This window comes from Manis javanica, chromosome 6 (genome assembly GCF_040802235.1).
Source record: "Manis javanica isolate MJ-LG chromosome 6, MJ_LKY, whole genome shotgun sequence".
Lineage (NCBI taxonomy): Eukaryota > Metazoa > Chordata > Mammalia > Pholidota > Manidae > Manis > Manis javanica.
The window spans coordinates 125,839,165-125,859,420 of record NC_133161.1 but is presented as its reverse complement, the minus strand read 5'-3'; the positions used below and the strand labels follow the sequence as shown (position 1 = coordinate 125,859,420).

Genomic DNA, 20,256 nt, shown 5'->3' with positions numbered 1-20,256 from the left:
AGGAACAAAGGAAAAACTGAAGGAACAAAACAGCAGCAGAATTACAGAACCCAAAAATGGACTAACAGGTACCAAAGGGAAAGGAACTGGGGAGGATGGGTGGGCAGGGAGGGATAAGGGGGGGGAAGAAGAAAGGGGGTATTAAGATTAGCATGCAGGGGGGGGAGGGAGAAAGGGGAGGGTGGGCTGCACAACACAGAGAGGACAAGTAGTGACTCTACCACATTTTGCTAAGCTGATGGACAGTAACCGTAATGTGGTTGTTAGGGGGGACCTGATATAGGGGAGAGCATAGTAAACATAGTATTCTTCATGTAAGGGTAGATTAAAAATTTAAAAAAAAAAAAAAAAGAAAGAAAGAAAGAAAGAAAAGGGGATTACTCGTTAACAGGATAAAACTATTGGTAAATCAAAGATCAATGCATGCTTTAAATATCCTTAATGTTGATCACTTAAAGGGTGTCAGATGATCAGCTATGGAGGTACTCTTTGCTGATAATATTCCTTTCTCTTAATTAAAAAAAAAAAAAAAAAAGCAGTTACTGTGTGCTGACCTCCAATGAGTTCTGCACAGTGGTATAGAGGGCATGTCAAAGTGTGGGCAAAGGGTCTGTTTGTTTCTACGCAGAAGATCAAGGCCTAGCTTGGATACCCAGAAAATGAAATAAGATACGATATGAGGAGGAGCTTCCGGCATCAGCACTCTCTGGAGGACTCGTGCCGGGGGATGATCATCAAAAAGCCTCCCCAGGGATCCGGACGATGCTGCGGTTGTGGCTGCATCCAGCCCACCGTCTCCTGGACTTGCCATAAGAAGGAGGAGGGAGATGTCTAGGCTGGCATGTGCATACAGTGAGACAACGAATTTGACTGGATCTGTACTGTTGGAACTCAACCAGGAGTTGGGAGGGGTGCAAGTTGTAGCACCCCAAAATCTCATGACTATAGACTATCTATGGTTAAAAGAACATATGGGATGTGAACAGATCCCAGAAATGGGCTGCTTTAATTTGTCTGATGGTTCAAGTACAGTTGGAAAATATCCATCATATTATAGATAAATTTTCACAAATGCCTAGGGTGCCTAAATGGTTTTCTTGGCTTCACTGGAGATGGCTGGTAATTATAGATTTGCTTTGTTTATGTCACCGTATTCCTATTATGTTAATATGTGTGTGCAAATTAGTTAGTAGTTTAAAACCTATACATACTTAAGGTACTATACAAGAAGATATGTCAAAGAAATAATCAATCCTCCCAAGTTTCCTTCATATGCTACATCTATAGCTTTTCTTCTTCCTTCCTAATTACAAACCTTAAATAGAATTCGTGCCTCATATCGAATTTACCGAGTATCATAATTCCTTCAGGTGGTAAAGATACCTCGAGACAAGTGCTGGGCATAGAAGCCACAGGGCATAAATCTGCAAAGAAGTAAAAAGCTAACCTTTGCAAACAATATGGCTTCTCTCTCACTTACCAACTTTACATTTCCCTGTATGGCCCCGGAAGATGACTGGTTAGCCAGAGACGGGTAAGATTCCTCAAGGGAGGAACAACCTAAGACAGGCACAGTCGCAGGGGGGCCATCAGGTGAGAATTTGGGGATCAACAGAGGTGAGGCTCAGAACCTCACCCCCCCTGCTTTGAGAGAAATCTTCTGCATCCGTGGATGTCTTGCTGCCCTTGTCTAGCCTGGATTAATACTTAGTCCATAGGCACACACCTGATCATCTGATCATCTACATTTGCCTTCTTACAGCACTAAACTATGTTTTCTACCTTTATCTTGCATCTACCTACCACTTCAGCATTTTATTAAAAATAAAAATAATAATAATAATAGGAGAAATGTGGGATCAACATATAAATCAAGTACAAAAATCAAATGAATATTCATATTTGACCTGATGGTTTATAGGTCATATTGCATGATCAAAACCGAAAGTTTCTGTGATGAATGCCCTTGTACTGTTCACCATGTAAGAATTTATTCACTCTGTAAGAATTCGTTCACCATGTAAGAACTTGTTCGTTATGCTTCAGAAGATTGGAGACTGACGAGAATTAGGCTTGAGATGGATTAATGATTGTACATTGAGCATTGACCCCCCATATACTGAATTTTATTGTTGTTAACAACCATTTGATCAATAAATATGAGAGATGCCCTCTCAAAAAAAAAAAAAAAAAAAAAAAAAGCATAATAGGAAAAAAAAAAAATGTTAAGCATTAATGCTAATTTAAGTTTGGCTGAAGCAGGCATGTCCTTGTGGTTATCAGCTGCCTAAGTTTACCTAAGGTCATGTAAGTTGATGTTATGTGCTAAATCTTTTAAGAATAAAATGCTTAAAGGCTTAGCTTTGTCTAATATTCAGTAAAGATCTTGTAAGTAATCGAGCATAGCTGTTACGAATGAGTGAACTAAAGTGTGGCAAGTGAACACCTTTTTAATTGTGTGTTACAGTGTGTATACCTATCTGCAGCCTGAGAATCTTTGTGATAACCTAAAACCTTAAAGTTTTGCTAAGTTAAGAAGATATACTTTGTGTTTAGTGAGAAATTTAGCTAATTTGGCTTATTTATCTGATATATATTTACCTAAAAAGCATTGTCAAAAAGAATGATGCTAAACTTTGTTACTGAATGTTTAGTTACAGAAATATCCAAATTTCCTTATGACAACTGTCTTACAGTAAGCTCTCATAAGATCTTTAACCATTGTCATTTGTAAATCTTTTGTCATCTATACTCGCTGTTTATTACTCCTAAACTAGTAAGAAACTAGATTTCAGTCAAACAGATATTAGTTACATAGGATTAAGTAAACTAAGAAAGATGACTTTGCAGCTTTTTGTTTCAAATGTTGTTGATAAAGTGTTTTAAGCTTTTTCTCTTAAGCTGACAACAGTTTACTAAATAACTGCCTTTATAAGCAGAATTGAAACTTTATCTTTCTCTCTACCTGATCCCTCCAGAATTTAAAAACTCTCAGTGACTATTTTTATATGTTTATTTGTACAAGTTCAATAAAAATCTGCTTTCCTTCTAAGAGGACCAATTAAAAACGCTGGTTATATTACCAAGACTTTGACTGGAACATCATACCTGAGAGACACGTGTGTAAACTCAGATATGAACAGACAGCTTTAAGGAACTAAGATTGACTTTATAAAACCAACAAAGCCCCTCAGAAGAACTGGCCTGGTACCTTGCTTACAGGGTTCCCAGCAGCCTTACCAGGTGAGTAAAGAAAGTCACTTCCTGGCAGGTGCAGGAACCTCAGAAATATCTTGAGAACCTCAAGAAGAGAAGAATTCACCCAAATGTACAGGTACTGCAGGCACAACCTGATGGCAACTCTGGCTTGGCTTTCTGGCCTCAAGAAGCCTTTAAAAGTCCAATCTGAAATTCCTTATAAAAAGTTCCAGCAAAGCATATTTAAAAGAGCTTATGTAATCAATTGCTCTTCTTGCTGCACTTATGCAAATAATCAAGCCAACTGTTAATTATTTTCTTAATCTAGCTACTTCTAATAAAAATGAAGGTAATTTTAGAGAAAAGTATTGTTTCAATAATGCAATCTTATCTATACTAAATCCCAATACTAGTCATTGAGATGTAAATTCGATCCAGAATTCCAGCCCCCCATAATAGCCTGGCTAATGTCCCTACTGAGCCCCTTAATAACGATTTGTAGTTTACTCTTAGTTGCCCCTTGTGTCCTCAGGTTCCTCCAACAGCAGCTAACCCAGATGACCCGGGTCGCCACCAACCAGATGTTACTTCACCATTACGCACCTCTTCCCACTGAACCCCCTCCTTTGGCCTAATACCAGCCTCAAACCCCCACGACGCCCCTTGTCAGCCGGAAGTAGCCAGATCAAGACGTCGCCTATTATGACCAAAAGGCTGGAATGTTAGGCTGGAGGAAGGAAAAACAAGGACATGCAAACAGAACAGAGAGATACCATAAAAGGAGAACAGAAGAGACCCCAAGGTCCGTGCCTTATATGGAAAGGGCACAGCTCTTCCTGAATTCCATCCTTCTGATGTGCCAACTAAGACCCGCATGTCAGCCTCCTCCCTCTTGGAAGAAAAAAAAGTTTCTAGCTGTCTATTATGTCACCTTTAGCCAATCATACCTCTCCTCATACCCTAGAATAGCTTGCCCACTCCTCCCCCTCCTATCCCCTTATAAGCCCCCACCCCCCAAACCGGGTGTGACTTCCCCCACCTGTAATATCCAGATCAGGGAACATCACCCGGGAATTGTGCTCAAATAAACTGCTTGGCCCTTTGTTGCCTCTCATCGCCTGCTTATTTCAGTTAGAATTTATCTTACGTTTTAGATTTATCTTATATCAAGGACCTGTGACAACATTCTAGTCAAATTCCCCTCATTTACACATGGAGTGCAGTGCAGAGGAGGGAACTGAATGGTTTAAAATAGAACGTATTAGTGGCAGAGCTATTTATATCATCAGATCCCTTTGATCACATTGCCTCTTATAAGGAGTACAGAACCAAAAGAACAAATACCCTCAAGGTGCTTACTATCTATCTGAGGAGACAAAACACACATGTGCACACAGGCACACGCACACATATCCCCAATACTTCTATCACATAAGCTCACTGCATGAGGAAGTTTATTTGCAAACAATCAGAGAATGCTCCCTGGAGAAGATAAAACTGAAGTAGATTTAAAGTGGGTTAAGAATAGCACTACCAGAAAGCAGTACCTATAAGCCCATTTCCCACAATTTTTTTTTAAATTTATGGACACAACACAAGGACCACATTCTGTATGAGAAGAATGGATTGTTAATTAAATCCCCCATTTAGAATTCGGCATGAATCCAAGTGATATTGTAGGACCTGTAAGTAAATGAAGATAAGGCTACAAGGACAACCTGATTTATCTCATAGAATGTTACTCATCCTTGACTCCTCATCTATTTACAGTTTAAACCTGTTTCATTTCCCTTTTCTCCACTCCCCAGGAGCCATGTAACCTTGGGAAGGACTTTCTACCTCTCTGAGTCTCACTTTCTTTGTATATAAAAAGGAGATGATACAATCTACATCATATAATTGGTCATTTTTTTCTGCTCCATGTTCCAAATAAGACCACCCATTCTCCTTAACACCCAGCCTCCATCAGCAGGAGTTAAGAAACGGCATCAGAAATCCAAGTGCTCTGTAGGGATAAGACTGTCCTTCCATGTCTCCCCCAGCTTCCCAAACACCATCAGCAAAAGTGAAGAGACCTCAGAACTGTGAGTGATTCCTGCAGGACTTGATCTTTCACTCCCTCTGGTCTCACCATGCTCCATCTTAAAACTACAAGGATTAACTTCATTATACCCTCTATTTCTGTTTTCAACAGTTCACACAAGACATCAGAATGACCAGACTCCAATCTCCTCTTCTGATCCCATCTTCCACTCACCTCCCCCTAACTCCTGTACTTCTGGATTTCAACACCAATCATCAGCACAATTCCCTCTACTCAGTGTCTCTTAAATGGCTTAACTAACAGCTGATTTTCTAAGGACACAGCTTGCCTTACAGCTTATTCAAATGTAAAAATAAGCCCTCATTTCTCTCCTATGCCCCTTAATTCTTATTGATCTCAGTATCTATATAAATGAGCATCCAATGTCCTGGCCCCATGGTGAATTCCCTGACCACCTCTTCTCCAATGACCTTGTCCTCCACATTACCTCAGAACATGATCATACCCTGAATATTGGTATGACCAATGAATTGTGAGCTCTCCTTGATATAAACTTCAAACATTCTGTCTGACCACCAGTTCTTCCTCTCTAATACACGAGCCAATATCTTTAATCATTCAATCCCACCAAGACCTCCACTGTTCCTACTACCTTTCATTGTCCCTCCCTATTTCATGAACCTGCCTTCTTTTTCCCCAACTTATGAAATTCCAGGGCTGTCATTATAATTGCTCCCTTGCCCTTGCTGGCTTCATGGTACTTACCTGGCAAGACTGAAATGCTAGCTAAAGCTAGCTTTCTGCCCACTCCAGACCGCACCCACACAGATGAACTAGTCTAGAGGAAAACACACAACCAGACAGCAAAGACTCACTTTGAATTCTGGATTGCTTACCTCAACTAGGCCCTTACTGCCCCACAATTCATACTACATTTCCCTAGTCCATAACTCTCCCATTCTTCTAGAAAACTGTTTCAGATTATCTTTTCTTTCTTTACTCTCTATCAGTCTCTCCATCCTGACTTTTAGTAGATGATCTAGATTCCTATTTCACTTAAAAATACAGAAGGAATCAAAGGTCTTCCACAAGTTCCCCAACTACCACCTATGTTCATCTGTGCATATGTACTCTGCCTTCCTTTCTCTCACTCTGGAGAAATTGTCCATGAACCCATCTAAAAGTCATCCCTGCAATAGACTACATTTCCTCTCATCTACAAGATAACACTCTCTCCAGCAATTCTTCCCTCTGGTCCCTGCATCATAAAATTTTCCCTCTCTACTCAATCATTCCAACCAGCATAGAAACATGCTATTATATCTCTCAAAACCTCCAGATACTACTACATTCTCTGAGTTTCTTTATAGCAAAACTTCTTGAAAAAGATGTCTATGTATAGTCACTGCTTCCAATTCCTCACCTCTCATTCTCTCCTGAACTGCCTTCCATCAGGCCAGCAGAAATGCTTTCTCAAATTCATCAAGTACCTCACGTTATAAAACTTATTGTCAAGACTTAGTCTTCATCTATCACCAGCACTGGACATAGTTGATCCTATCTCCTTGAAACTCGTTCAACACCTGGCTTCCAGAAGACCACACTCTTCAGGCTGCCTCACTGGCCACTGCGCACTCTCCCTCTCAGGGCCAGTGCAATGGTTCCTCTTCACCCTCTCAGCCTCGGGACATCAGAATGCCCTGAACTTTCAGTCCCTGAACGCCTTCACTTCTCCATATATACCTCTCTCTAATAATCTCATCTGTCTCACAGCTTTAGTATCTTTAAGTTGATGAACCCAAATTTATAGCACTGTCCCAGACTTTTCTTTTGGATTCCAGATTCCAATAACCTCATTGTTTAATACCTCCAGGTGGACCTCTAATATGCCCAAAACCACATTCCTGCTCTTCTTTCTGAAAGCAGCTTATATGTTAGTAAACAGTAATTCTATCCTTCTACACTTTCTTAGGCCAAAAACTTCGCAGTCATCTTTGATGCTTCTATTACACTATACATTCAGTCAGGAAATCCTATTGGCTGCACCATCAGAACATTAACAGTAATCAATCACTTTCCTCTACTTCTTCAGCTACCACTATCATTTCCCTTCTGGTTGATTCAAATTGCCTATAAACCAGTCTCCTGGCCTCTGCATCCATCTGTTCTTAACAGAGCAGCCAAAATGATCCTTTAAAAACATCTAATATAGTCTCTCCTCTGCAAAACAAACCCCTTCTACTCAAGAAAAAAACATCACACTCAGAATAAAAGCTGAAGTCGTTAAAACGGCCCATAAGGCCCGCATAATCTTCCCCACTTAACCTCCCTGATCTGATCTCCTACGTTCTCCCTTTGCTCCCTTGCACTGTAACTTCACAGGACTCCCTGCTGTTCCTCACACACACTGGCAAGTTCCCACTTCAAGACCTTTATACCTTCAGTTATCTCTACTTATAACTCTCTTCCCCCAAATATTCCTTCAACTTTTTTGCTCAGATATTGCCTTCTTCATGAGACCTTCCCTGGCCATTTTATTTAAAATTGCAAACCACTCCAAACCACCCCCCAACTCATTCTCTTTACCAGTCCCCTGTTTTATTTTTCCTAGAGTACTTATTACCAACTGACATACTTTTTTCTTTTATTTTCTGTCTCCTCCATTTATTTAATACATACTGAGTATTTACCCTATGCCAGGAGTAGTTCACATACATAAAGATTAAATAAATGCATGCAAAGAGTTTAGCACATTACCTGACAAACAGAAACACCGAAACAATGTAAGCTATTTTTACCAAATGGAAGCTGGAACAGGATACCTCCCACTGACATCAAAGAATTCCAGTTTATCAGAATGAAGTTAAACACAGGAATGGTGGTTTAAAACAAATGAGACTCTAACAATTTGATTCTTAAAGAAGCAAGGAGCTAAATTACCCATAATCAGATCGTCTTCTGCCAGAGAAATTTAATACAGTTTATTAAAAACAAGACAAAAATAACCCTAGAAAAGGAAATTTCACATTTCCTCTCTAGCAACCAGTTCCACTTATTAAATCATTGTTGGAAACTTAAGAGATCCTTTCTGCTTTCATCACAAATGCTGTGTAGTTTTATTTCATGACCAAAAAAGGATGTCTATGGTGAAGTGAAGCAGTCTATTTATACATAACCATACTAAAAATCATCTTCACAATATGAAGCAAGGAACACTTTGGCAAATGCTAACACATAAACTATTCTCCCACTTCAACCTCAGGAAGAGAAAGAAAAATCAGGTCTCATAAATCATGCAAAGTCATTTAGCCTCTTAAAGCCTCAATTCTATGTTACAAAGTAAGGATAAAAATACTTGCTCCTCTTATCTCTCTGAGTAGTTATAAAAACAAAGTGAAAATAATTTTAAAATGCTGTCTAAACTCTAAATTTTTTTATATATAAATACCACTCTTAAAAAAAACAGCATCCTACAGTTGATAATATGTTAAAATGTAGAAAATAAAATTACTGTTAAAATGTTTAAGATTTAGGTTTAAAGCAAAAAACAAATATACATAGGGCTATCTAAGAAACAAGGTATCTTCTCAGGAAGACTTCCCAAATTAATTCCTCCTGGACACCATTCCTCCTGGATATAAGTCTCCCTCAGCACATTCATCTTTAGTTCTTGACTATTTCTTTCTAGTTCTTGCTAATATTTTCAAGTTTCCTAATTTGGGAAAATGAACAAACTTAACAAATGCTTATTCACCAAGAAAATTTCCCAAATAAAAATCAGAACTTTTTGAAGATTAACTTTACAAAATACCTATCGTATGGAAAATGACAGCAATAAAATAGTAGGCCAGATTTACCGACACTAAAATAACTTAAAAGGATAATAGACTTCTGTGAAAAACATTAAATAAATATCTGAGATGATCTAATCTGTCATTACCAAGAATAAAAGACTTGTGAAATTGTCACAAAATGTCAAAAAAAATATCATGCTGTCTATGGATAGCTTTTAGGCATGCAAATGAAAAGATGACATAAAAATTCACAGGTTCGTGATCCAAAAACACTTTTTTAAATGCTCTTTAGTTTTATAAGAGTTTCACAGATTTCATTCAAGAGTATAATACTGTGGTATTATTACTCAAATTAAATTACAGCTATTACATAGTATTTGTTTTAATCACTAAATACCACCTCCCTACCCACCAAGGAAAAAAATAAAAAGGATTTTTTTCTAACGCATGCTTAATTGAAAATACAGTTTTTCATTCTAACTAAGCTATCTTTCTCCATTATCTGTATTCCACTTAACCGAGAGGCTTAATTCCTATATCCAAAAAAAGGTGAATTCCTATATCCAAAAACCTTTTTTTTATCATGAGCATCTCTCCAAAATGGGGAAGTGCTGAGAAAGGGGGAGCTTTGTGAATAACATTCAATGAATTAAATTCAATGATGATATCAAGTCATAAGGAAGACTTGAGAGGCAGAGTTGCTAAACTAGAGGGGCTCAAAGTTCAGAGCTAAGAGTCTATGAATCAGAACACAGACAAAAAGAATTCTAGGACCACAAATGAACTGGTGTTATAGTTCTAATAATGGAAATATTTGCTAACCTGGATTCTACCACTTTTATAGTTTTTTCCTCCCTTGATAGTCAAAATACCTTTAACTCTCCCCATTCACACACATGCATGCATACACATATACAAACTGTTGTCTCATCTGAAAATGTGATTCACAGACTTGTCTTTCAACATCATTTCTTAGCTATAAGGCATAAACTTTCCCCACAGGAAGCCCTCACACAGCTGCAACATAATGAATTTTGTTCTTCATTTTTAATTAGTGTGGAGACTTTTCTGCCAAACTTTTAATCAGAGTTGTTATTAAGAATAAAATTATCATGATTCTTCCTTCTATTCCTACAAATCCTTTAATGGAGATAAAAAAAATTGAGTAGGTTCAAATATCTAAGCCATAAATAAGTAGAAAATTCCCAGGCATTGGGTAACCTTTAAGTAACTAGTAAGCCTTAGAATAATGGGAAGTTAAGTGCCCTTGGGAACAAAAACAATTATAATATCTTAAGGTAAGGCCCTCAAAATTATTCCTGTCCTCAAAAGCACTTATAACTTTATTCAGGTAAGTCAAGTGTGCTATGCCAAAAAAAAAAGACACACATTTTAGAAATCAATGAAGTTGTTATAGGGAGAATACTCATGTTAATAATGCCATCTATTCTTTATACTTATCATATAGACTCCCCTTCCCAAAAGGCTTAAAATACCTCTTCAGTAAAACTGAAATTATATTCTAATATAGTAAGTTCTGACTCATTATCAACCATTAAAAAAGAGCAAAGATTGTATGAACATGCAAACAATTTACATTCACAAATGAGTTTATCTAAATTTGCAGCCATGCCCATGTAAATCAAAAGTCAGTCCTGTTACTAGAACTCCCCTCTCTTTAACCCTCTTCTCATTCCACCCTATATTGTGTTATTCTCTTTATTCCTAATTTAAAAGAATCAATTCAATATTGTTTAAACATTACCTTCTGGTTCTACAAAACAATCAAATGAAGACATATACATACAGATGAAAGAACAGAACTTAGATGTATAGTAAGAGGCACAGTATCAGACAACCCCAGTCACACTGTTTTCTAGAAGCCCTGCCACCACCTTCAGCCAGTGACAGTTTTCTTTCCACCACAAAAACAAAACAGAATTCCCATCATCTGACTCTTAGTCATTCCCACACATTTACTGGTCCGGTGTTATTGTAACAGAATGTCTTTTTCCTTTGCTACACTATTCCTAAGAACAATGCTCCACCCTTTTGGTCCAACAGTTCTACTTCAAAGTGTAGCGTTTAGATGAACTAATTACTGGTAGGGGGATGGGAATTACTCCCCATAAGCTTTTCAAAATAGTATCATTAGATAAACTGCTCTCCACTTTTCTATTTTTTTGTTTCAATTAGGATATTTTTCTTTCTCCTTTTTCAGTTATATTTATTTTTGTGAATCAATTACGGTAAAAACACTGCAATCAATGAAGGTAAGAAAATTATGTATAAACAAATGAATTCTGGTACCTATAACAGAAGCACTCTTGCCTCAGTACTACTGAACTTAACAAGCATCCCTGTGAATGCTGCAGACAGAAAAGTCTATCTCCAAATAGTAGGGGTTCACTTCCCACCTCCAAATATCCCCACGCCTCAAATCCCTTAGCTTCTTCGGAACGATGAAGACTAACGTCTGCCTCCAACTAAAGGCCTCTCAGCCATCTTCCCTCCTGCTCTTCCCTATCTTCCCCTTCACTTGGAGGGCAGGAATTTCCTAAATGTCCTTTGGTACACCCTCTCCTGTCTTCCAGGTTTACTAACATCGTCAATGTATTATATACTGTGGAAATAGTTGAAGACAGATTTTCCTCAAGGGATTCACAGTCTAAAGAAGTGCGAGATACACAAGTATCTCTTAATGGTACAGTGTAGGAATGAAGGGACATTAAGGATGCAATGGAACCACGGAAGAGAACACAAAGCACAGACACTGACATGGCAAAGATGGCTTAGTGGCTGAACACGTGAGCTTTAGGGTCACTGAGGCTTGGTTTCACACTTAGCAAATAATGATTTGATCAAGTTAATCTTAAGTTCTTTGTAAAATAATGATACCTTATAAGACTGTAATAAGGATCATAAAGCATGATTTATAGAAAGTAATTAATGCTAAATACTTAACTCGTAAAAAGCATTCCACAAATAGCACTGTGGAAATACAAGAGTACACTCTTCAGAAAAGAAAACAGGATGAAATCAAAAATAGAAATAAGGGTATCCTTTTAAGAAGGAATTCACTAATTAAAATGAAGCAAAGCACTTGGTCCAAAAGCACTTTCTTCACTTAGATCTGTACTATAAAATGTTCTGATCTGACTACAACAACTGAAGGTAAAAACTTTTAAACTTGAAAAAAAAAAAAAGTTTTAGTTAACATAAAAGCCTAATGAATCAATACTAACTACAAATACCAGGGGGAAATTTAAACACACATACATACACACCCTCATACAAGTACATATGCACAGCCTATGCAACTTCTGATATATTCAAGTAGGAGACTAGCCCAAAGTTTCAATCACAAAGCTAATTCAATCACTAGTACTTTTCAATAAGGCAATAAGGTTAGAAAAGCATTGACCCTCTCTGGCTGTTCTGATTTGCTGGACTGTTAATGGAATTACCTTACTTTACTGTCAGTCACACTAACACTTGGAGGTATTTCTCAATAACTAACAGGAAAATAACATCCAAGCCGAACAAATGCCATATATTTATTTATATTCTTCTTATTTCTCCTGATCAAATACTTTAAAATTCAATAATAACATTTCTAGTGAAAGTGAAAACATATTTCTGAAAATTAGAGATACAGATAAACATACCACATTATACACTCTCAATTCAAAGTAAAATTGGGAACAAGTCACCTATCTTCTCATATGTCCTAGTAAACAAATGGCTCCAGAGGATTTAGGAGCTTTGCATTTCTTTTATGTCGTGTCATGACTGACCATTACAGTATGATCTAAACCACTTGCCTTATTTAAAGCACTTCACTCCTCCTGCCAAACTTTCTTCAGTGTTCCATGGGGAAAAAAAAATCTTTTTAAAAAGTATTCTCTTCAATGTAGTATCCTGAGCACACACATAGCATGTTTTCCCAAGAACATTAAGTAATGTGTTCTATATTCCTAGGAATACAAATTTTGCTCTCAATACTTACACAATGGACTACAGTGTCATAAGAACTGTTATGCTCAATTAGTCATTCTGTTGAAAATTTTATTTAAAAAAATAAATAATAAAAGGCTTTCAGTGTGTGTAGCATTTGGGACACAAAAGACTTATTGTCAGAGTATTGGTAGGAACCCCAAAACAAGAAAAATTCCCAAAACAAATTCATAGCTCATAATTATTTTTTAAAATGCTACACCAGAGCCTGAATTTTTTTTAACTTGACCAACTTACAGTATAAAAGAGATAGCATAAACAATCTTATCATTCTGGCATCTGACTGACAGAGATGGGAGACTACATTTTGTATTCTTCAGAGAAACAAAGGGGATTTCAGTTCTGGAACAGCTGGTGCATGTTGGCACTTAGTCTGGAAAATCCCAAGGTTCTTAGGTACACATGACATTGGATACAGTTTAATTTGTGTTATTTTATTTTCAGGCCTTTCAACTATATTTCCCAAACTAAAAGTCAGGGTATATTATTTGGTAATGTAGCAGCAAACCTGAAAAGCCAGACTACACAGAAAGTGGTTTACATGTGAGATTTTTTTCCTGCAGACTACTGTTTCTTCAAAGATCTTATCTGGAAATAAGCAAATAAAACAGGTAAAAACCAAAGTCTTCTAGCCAAAATGGGCGTGTCCATTAGGGATGGGGTGAGCATTGGAAAATTAGGGGGGCCCTTGAGTCCCAGCATCAGTTCCAACACCCTCAGCAGCTCCTTAAAAGACGTTCTCAGAACTCCTTCAAAAATCTGAGATTCAAAGTCAAATGAAAGCTAAAATTAAAACTTATACGGACTCATAAGTAACCTAAAGGGGAAAAGCTATTTATGTATCAGCTAGCTGAGAAAATGTTATACCACACTGAAAACTGGTCAGATCATTTGAGCTCAAAACACACTACTCTGAAACTGAATTTTATTTTAGAAACAAACACTTCCATCCAAATTGAAACATAAGGTCAGAAACGATAAAAGAGGGGAGTTGGCTTATTCTGTAAATGCTTGGTCAAAAACACTTTAACCAGAACAAATATAGATAACACATGGGAATTCATGCCTTGATAAAAAAAGAAAAAAACTTCACATGTCATTTTCTTATCCCATCATGCAAATCTGAATTCATTATTAAAATTACAAAGTCACATTCCCATTCCTCAGGCTACCTACATAGGTATTTTTGTTTTTCCCAGACAAAACAAAACTATTACTATTAATCAATCATGCCCTTTTCAGTGTAATGAGATACAACATTTCATCAAAAGCACAAACTTCAAAATCATATAGGCCAAGTTAACACAGGTACTTTGTTTTGTTTTACAGTCACTAAGTTGAAACATTCAATAGGCAAAGAAGAACATACAATTTCTCTCTCTCTCTCTAGCCTGGAAAGGTTAGGTTAAAAATCTTATGTACTGATATCATTCAGTAATGTATCACCCCATAATTTGAAAATCTGTTCCTTTATTTACCAGATTAGTTGGTTGTTAAAAATCATAAATCAAACCACAATGAGGTATCATCTCACACCAGAGTCGCTAATACTAACAAGACAAGAAATGACAGGTGCTGGCAAGGATGTGGAACAAAGGGAGCCCTCCCACACTATCGGTGAGGACATAAACTGATGCAGCCAATGTGGAAAGCTGTATGGAAGGTTCTCAAAAAGTTAAAAATAGAAATACCATACAACCCAGCAATTCCATTTCTGGGGTTTACCCAAAGAAAACAAAATCACTAATTTGAAAAGATAAGTGCACTCCTATGTTTATTACAACATTACTTATGATAGCTAAAATACAGAAGCCACCTAAATGTCCATCAATAGATTAATGACTAAAAAAGACACACTACATATATACAATGGAATATTAGTCAGCCATTAAAGAGAATGAAATCCTGCCATTTGCAACAACATGGATAGACCTAGAGGGTATTACTCAAAGTGAAATAAGTCAGACAGAGAAAGACAAATACCATATAATCTGATTTATATGTGGAACATAAAAAAACAAAACAAGCAAACAAAAACAGAAATAGACTCAGACACAGAAAACAGATTGGAGGTTGTCATAGAGAAGGGAGATGGGGAGATGGGGGAAATGATTGAGAATGTTCAATATCTTGGTCTGGGTGAGGGCTACATGAGCACATACACATCAAAATTCACCAAGCTGTACAGTAAAATTTGCATTTTATTGTAGGTACCTCAATAAAAAAAAGTATTTCAAATAAAAAATCATAAATCATGAAGACTTTTTTTGCTTGTCTTTTTCTTCAGCCTGTATAATAAGGATGAGGAAATGTCTTTTTAAATATTACGAATATTAGTGATGTATGAATACTCAGCATTAGCATAGCCCTTCACAAGTGTCAAAGCACACTCACACACATTATCTTTGACAGATTATCAACTGTAGGGCTAGATTGCTTGGTATAAATTCTGTTTCAACCACCTGTGTGACCTTGAGGAAGTTACTTAACTTCTCCGTACCTCAGTTTCCTCATCTATAAAGTGGGGATAAGGTTAATTCTTATACTCATAGGATTGTTATGAGAATTAAATGAATATATGTAAAATACACAAAACAGTGCCTACCACATGGTACACACTACATAGCTATTAGCTCTATTTTTTTTTATTGTCATCATCACTCATATTTAGGTTTCACAAAATCCTTTGATGGTAGAACAGCAGATATCATTTTACCCTTTTTCCAGATAAGGGAATCAGTCTCAAGAAGTCAAGTGACTCATCCAGAGTATGGTTAAGAAGTAGAATCAGAACCAAAGAACCCAGTACTAACAAAAGAATCAAGAAGTTTGACTACATTGTGCTGTATCATCTCAGTATATTTTTTGAGTTTATATATTTCAATACATTTCTAAAGCCTGTAATTACTACTTTTTAAGCATTTAGCTTTAGATGAACCTGTCATCAATTTTCCAGTATTTAGAATTTCTTTTAAATAGCAAAATGTGTACCCGATGAAACTTAAACATTTCCATGTTATGATTTTAGGCAGTGGAAGAAAGCGTGGCACTTAGAGTCAAAGGTCAAGTTCCAGTCCCATTTCTTATTGCAGGGGATACCAGACAATTGTGTCACTTCTCTGAGCTTCAGTTTCATCTACCAAATGAGGATCTACCTCACAAGGCTGTTATGTCAAACAACTGAGAAAATGTAAGTGGAAGAGCTTTTAAATATAAAACACCACGAGAAAATGCTAGCAATGCTACTGGCTACTTTGATTACATTCAGGAATAATACTGAATATTCCTTAACCATTTTTTCCCATAGAGAATTGCAGACAGAACTCTTCTAATATAGAAGGATCATCCTATTTGTGTGGTTATATAAGGTGACAATCTGGGTTGGATTAGCCTAGTCAAAAAGAAATATAGGTAACCTGGAAAGTATCTACCACAAGAAGAGAATACACCGAGTGACACGTATATGTGTCTTTCTTTCTGATTTTAAATTAAATAATAGTAAAAATTTTCAATTAAATCACAAGGAAACTCAAGTGAACATAGTATCATCATAGCTGTAACCATAACAATATATTACATTTATGTGATATTTTACAGTTTTCAAAGAATGTCACACATATCATCACAGGAATACAATGAATGGCATTCTGTTCGTTCACAAGTATACTGTAATATTCATAAAACTTTCACTGTCAGGCAAGTCCCCTGACTTGTGCCCCAAAATAAAAAAATGAAGAAATTAGACTACATAATAAAGCTTCCTTATAGAGCTATTATATTTATGATTTTGAGTCTGCAGTTACAAAAAGAGAAAAAAAAATTCAATGGAAAGAAAATCTGTAGTTACAAAATATAATACACTTACTAGAAATAAGTGATTTTAAAATGGTACTTTTAAAAAATCTTATAATTAAAACACTTCCCAAAATATCTAGAAAATTGGATAGTAGCGTTTTATAAATTAGCTTCCTAGTAAATTTAAGAAGCATGGACTATTTCCAAAAAAATTCTCATATGCATTTCTTAATGTAAAGTTACCACTCAGTAACTACTAATATACTATAAACAAAAAAATATAAAATACATATAATACTAAAACTAATTCAAACTCCTTATAGTTCAGGAAATACTTCAGAATATTTCAGTCCCTCAGAGATACTGTGAATATCAACCACAACCATGCAGTATTAAAAATATAAAATAACTTCAATTATTTAAAGTTTCTGGCTTGGTATGTAAGTATCAGATTCTGTACCAAGCAAATAAAGTCACTCCTATAGTATTTTATAGAATCGAAAGGAAAAAAAATAAGTTTTAATAGTTCATATTACAAGTTTATCAAGCACCTACTATTTGCAAAGCACTATCCTAGCTTCCTTCATTTGCATAGCACTATCCTAGGTACCATCATTCAAAAATGAAATCAAGCCCTCCTTTTCAGAAGCATAAAACTTAAAGGCAAATAGGGATAGTGCCATGAGAAAAAAAAAAGTTCTTTTTCTCTACCTATACTACTAGGGTTTTTCTCTAGCCAGGGTTTTTCTCTAACCAGTGATTTCAAAATCAGAATTAATTACATATCTAACTAAAGTTGAAGAAACAGTCCATATTTTTCAGGCAAATAATCCATGCATGCTTTTAGGGTTTTTCTGTTTGTTTCCAGAAATAGTGATGGATGAGTTGATTTTATATATACACAGTGAAGCTGTCTGGCCCAACAAGAATCACTATGTGACGTAGTGAAGTCCAGAACGGGGTGTCAGGAGACCATTTCCAGCACTGAATAGCTCTGTGGCTTTGGAGGAAACACTGTCTCCTTTTCCTGACCATCTAACACTTACTGTGCCTTCAGGTAAGTTATGAAACTTCTCCAGGTCTGTTCCCATATCTACAAACTTACAGAGTTGGACTAGAGTCCAAAAGGTATTTGAATTGGTAGTTCTCATTTTATAAGCAGAACCTTGGGCCCATTCCAGTGATGCAGAAGGACTAGGCTAGAACTCAGGAAGCCAGTGTTCACCAGGCACCACAGGTGACTGAAATACGCAGGTGGTCTGAAGCCACACTTCCAGACATCACAACTCCTAATCACACTGGATGATCTCTAATATCCCAACTGCATAAGAAGATTGCATTGCTTGTTTTTAGCACCAAGGTCTTAGGAATTCTAGATCTAACATAATGTGAAGGATATAGCAGGTGCTAAATATTTATAGACAGGAAGAAAGGGAGGAAGGGAGTTGGCTAGCTAGCTCACTGGTCATATTTTTGGATAAGAAACGTACAAAACAGTAATACAATTAAAATTGGGAAAAACATTTATCAGCAGTTAGAAAGCAAAGACCTTAGACTCTACACACATACACTTTTAAATTTAACAGGAGCCCTTCTCAAACTACAAAGCACTAAGGAGGAAAAGAAAAAAAGCCAGTATATGGAAGCCCAATGAATCCTGATGGAAAATTACTGATGACTAAAACTATTTTCCCCAAATAGAAGAGAACAGAATTTTAAGGACTAGGACTCAGAATTGGACAAAAGTTTGAAGTTAATGGTTACTCAAATACATAAATATCATTTAAGGTCATATATGTATTCCAGAAATATTATTGGCAATATTAACTTTTGTCCATTTTGTATTTCCATTTTCCCATTCACTTACATTATAATTTTTGAGATGTTTTATCTTCACTTCTGATGATCTTCAAATGTCAATGGCTCTTAAGACATTAACTGTAAACAAACACAAAGGAACTTAGGGGAATTCAGATATTTAAGGAGCCCTACAGTAAAGTATTCTAAAGTATTCTGTAAAACCTGCAGGGGAAGAAAGGGCGGGAGGAGGCTATGGCATCATGTTTACTTGTTTCATAATTTAACTGATGTTCAGAATGTAAAATTGTTCTTTTGAATAAAAATGGTAATATCCCCTTAATAATCAAGCAAAGAAAAAACAATCACCCCATTTCCTGTCGTAAAAAAAAAATATTCAAAGCTAAAGAAAATCACCTTCAAATACAGGCACTCTGAACTAATGCATTGGGGTACCTTATTCTTCCACTGCTCAGCAGTGCAAGCAGTCAGGAAAACTCATTTCCTCATCACTCCCACCCAATCAACCTGTCGTGGGACTGTCACCTAACTACCAAGTTTTGGCCTGGACTTGGGACATCAGATCTTTAGATACAATAAGTTCTTTAAAGCACATAGGCCCTGAAACAGATCCTTAAACAGACTTGAGATCAAATGTCAAACTGTTCTCCTTAATCTTCAGTTTTCTCATCTGTAAAATGGAAACAATAATAGTTTACTTTATACAGCTATGAGGGTTACATGAGAAAATAAATACTAAGGGATTTAGCACTATGCCACGCCCAGCATATAGGAGCTCTTGAATAAATATTAAGTGCTGTTATTTATAGTGATTAATATTAACACAATTTATTATTAAAACAACGTCTACCACTTGAAAAGCAAAGCTTTAATCTGCTGTTCATATTTTTAGGTACTGCCTTTGCCTGTAATGGAAGAGTATTATCCAATACCAATAAACAGAGAACATCTGTATCATATAGAATTTTATTTTTGACTTTTGCTAAGCATCTTGGCTCAGCTCAAGAACATTAGGGCTTGTAATCACTAGCCCATCATCAGCCAAAGTTACTATCCTTTTGCTAACACACAACCCCCTAAAAAAGTCCCACTTAAATGACTTGCAGTTATCAGCATTCCAGTAAGAAAGGAGACAAATTTGTGATTCCTGCCTATTAAACCCTCGAAGCCCAGTGAACAGTGGTCTATCAAGGAGACTTCTCTACTCTCTTCTAATTACTCCCAAATGACCAAACTCCTCATGTTTGCCATTACATGTTTAAAATATTAATATTCAAATTAGGTGACAAATAAATGCTTAAAACGTTTATTTTTCTGAATTTTCAACAAATTCTTATGTCTAAGATATAAAAACAAACACAAATTATTGGCAAAAGCATTCATAAACTGACATGGCCCAAAATGGCCAGTTATATTTCCCTTAAGGACACCCAAACTTTAGAACTGAAATGAGAGAAAATAAATAGAGTCTGATGCAACAGCTTGGGGAGGGGATAAAAGCCATGTTTGCATGACTTGGAAATGAATGCCCAGCTGCACAGTGAGCAGTGTAGGCCATCATCCTCATCACCACCACCTCTTTATCATGCA

General features: G+C 36.4%; 1 protein-coding gene across 3 annotated transcripts in view; it reads right to left on the bottom strand.

Annotated features, from left to right (window-relative positions):
• The window catches only part of MTMR2 (myotubularin related protein 2), a 134,547-nt gene that overhangs the window by 108,537 nt on the left and 5,754 nt on the right, over positions 1 to 20,256 (bottom strand). The window contains exon 2 of one of the 3 annotated variants that reach the window (XM_037020623.2): positions 18,716 to 18,786. The exons of the other annotated variants lie outside the window; for them this stretch is intronic. The gene's annotated coding sequence lies outside the window, so the exon portion shown is untranslated. The remainder of the gene's footprint in view (positions 1 to 18,715; positions 18,787 to 20,256) is intronic. 3 annotated transcript variants of the gene reach the window in all.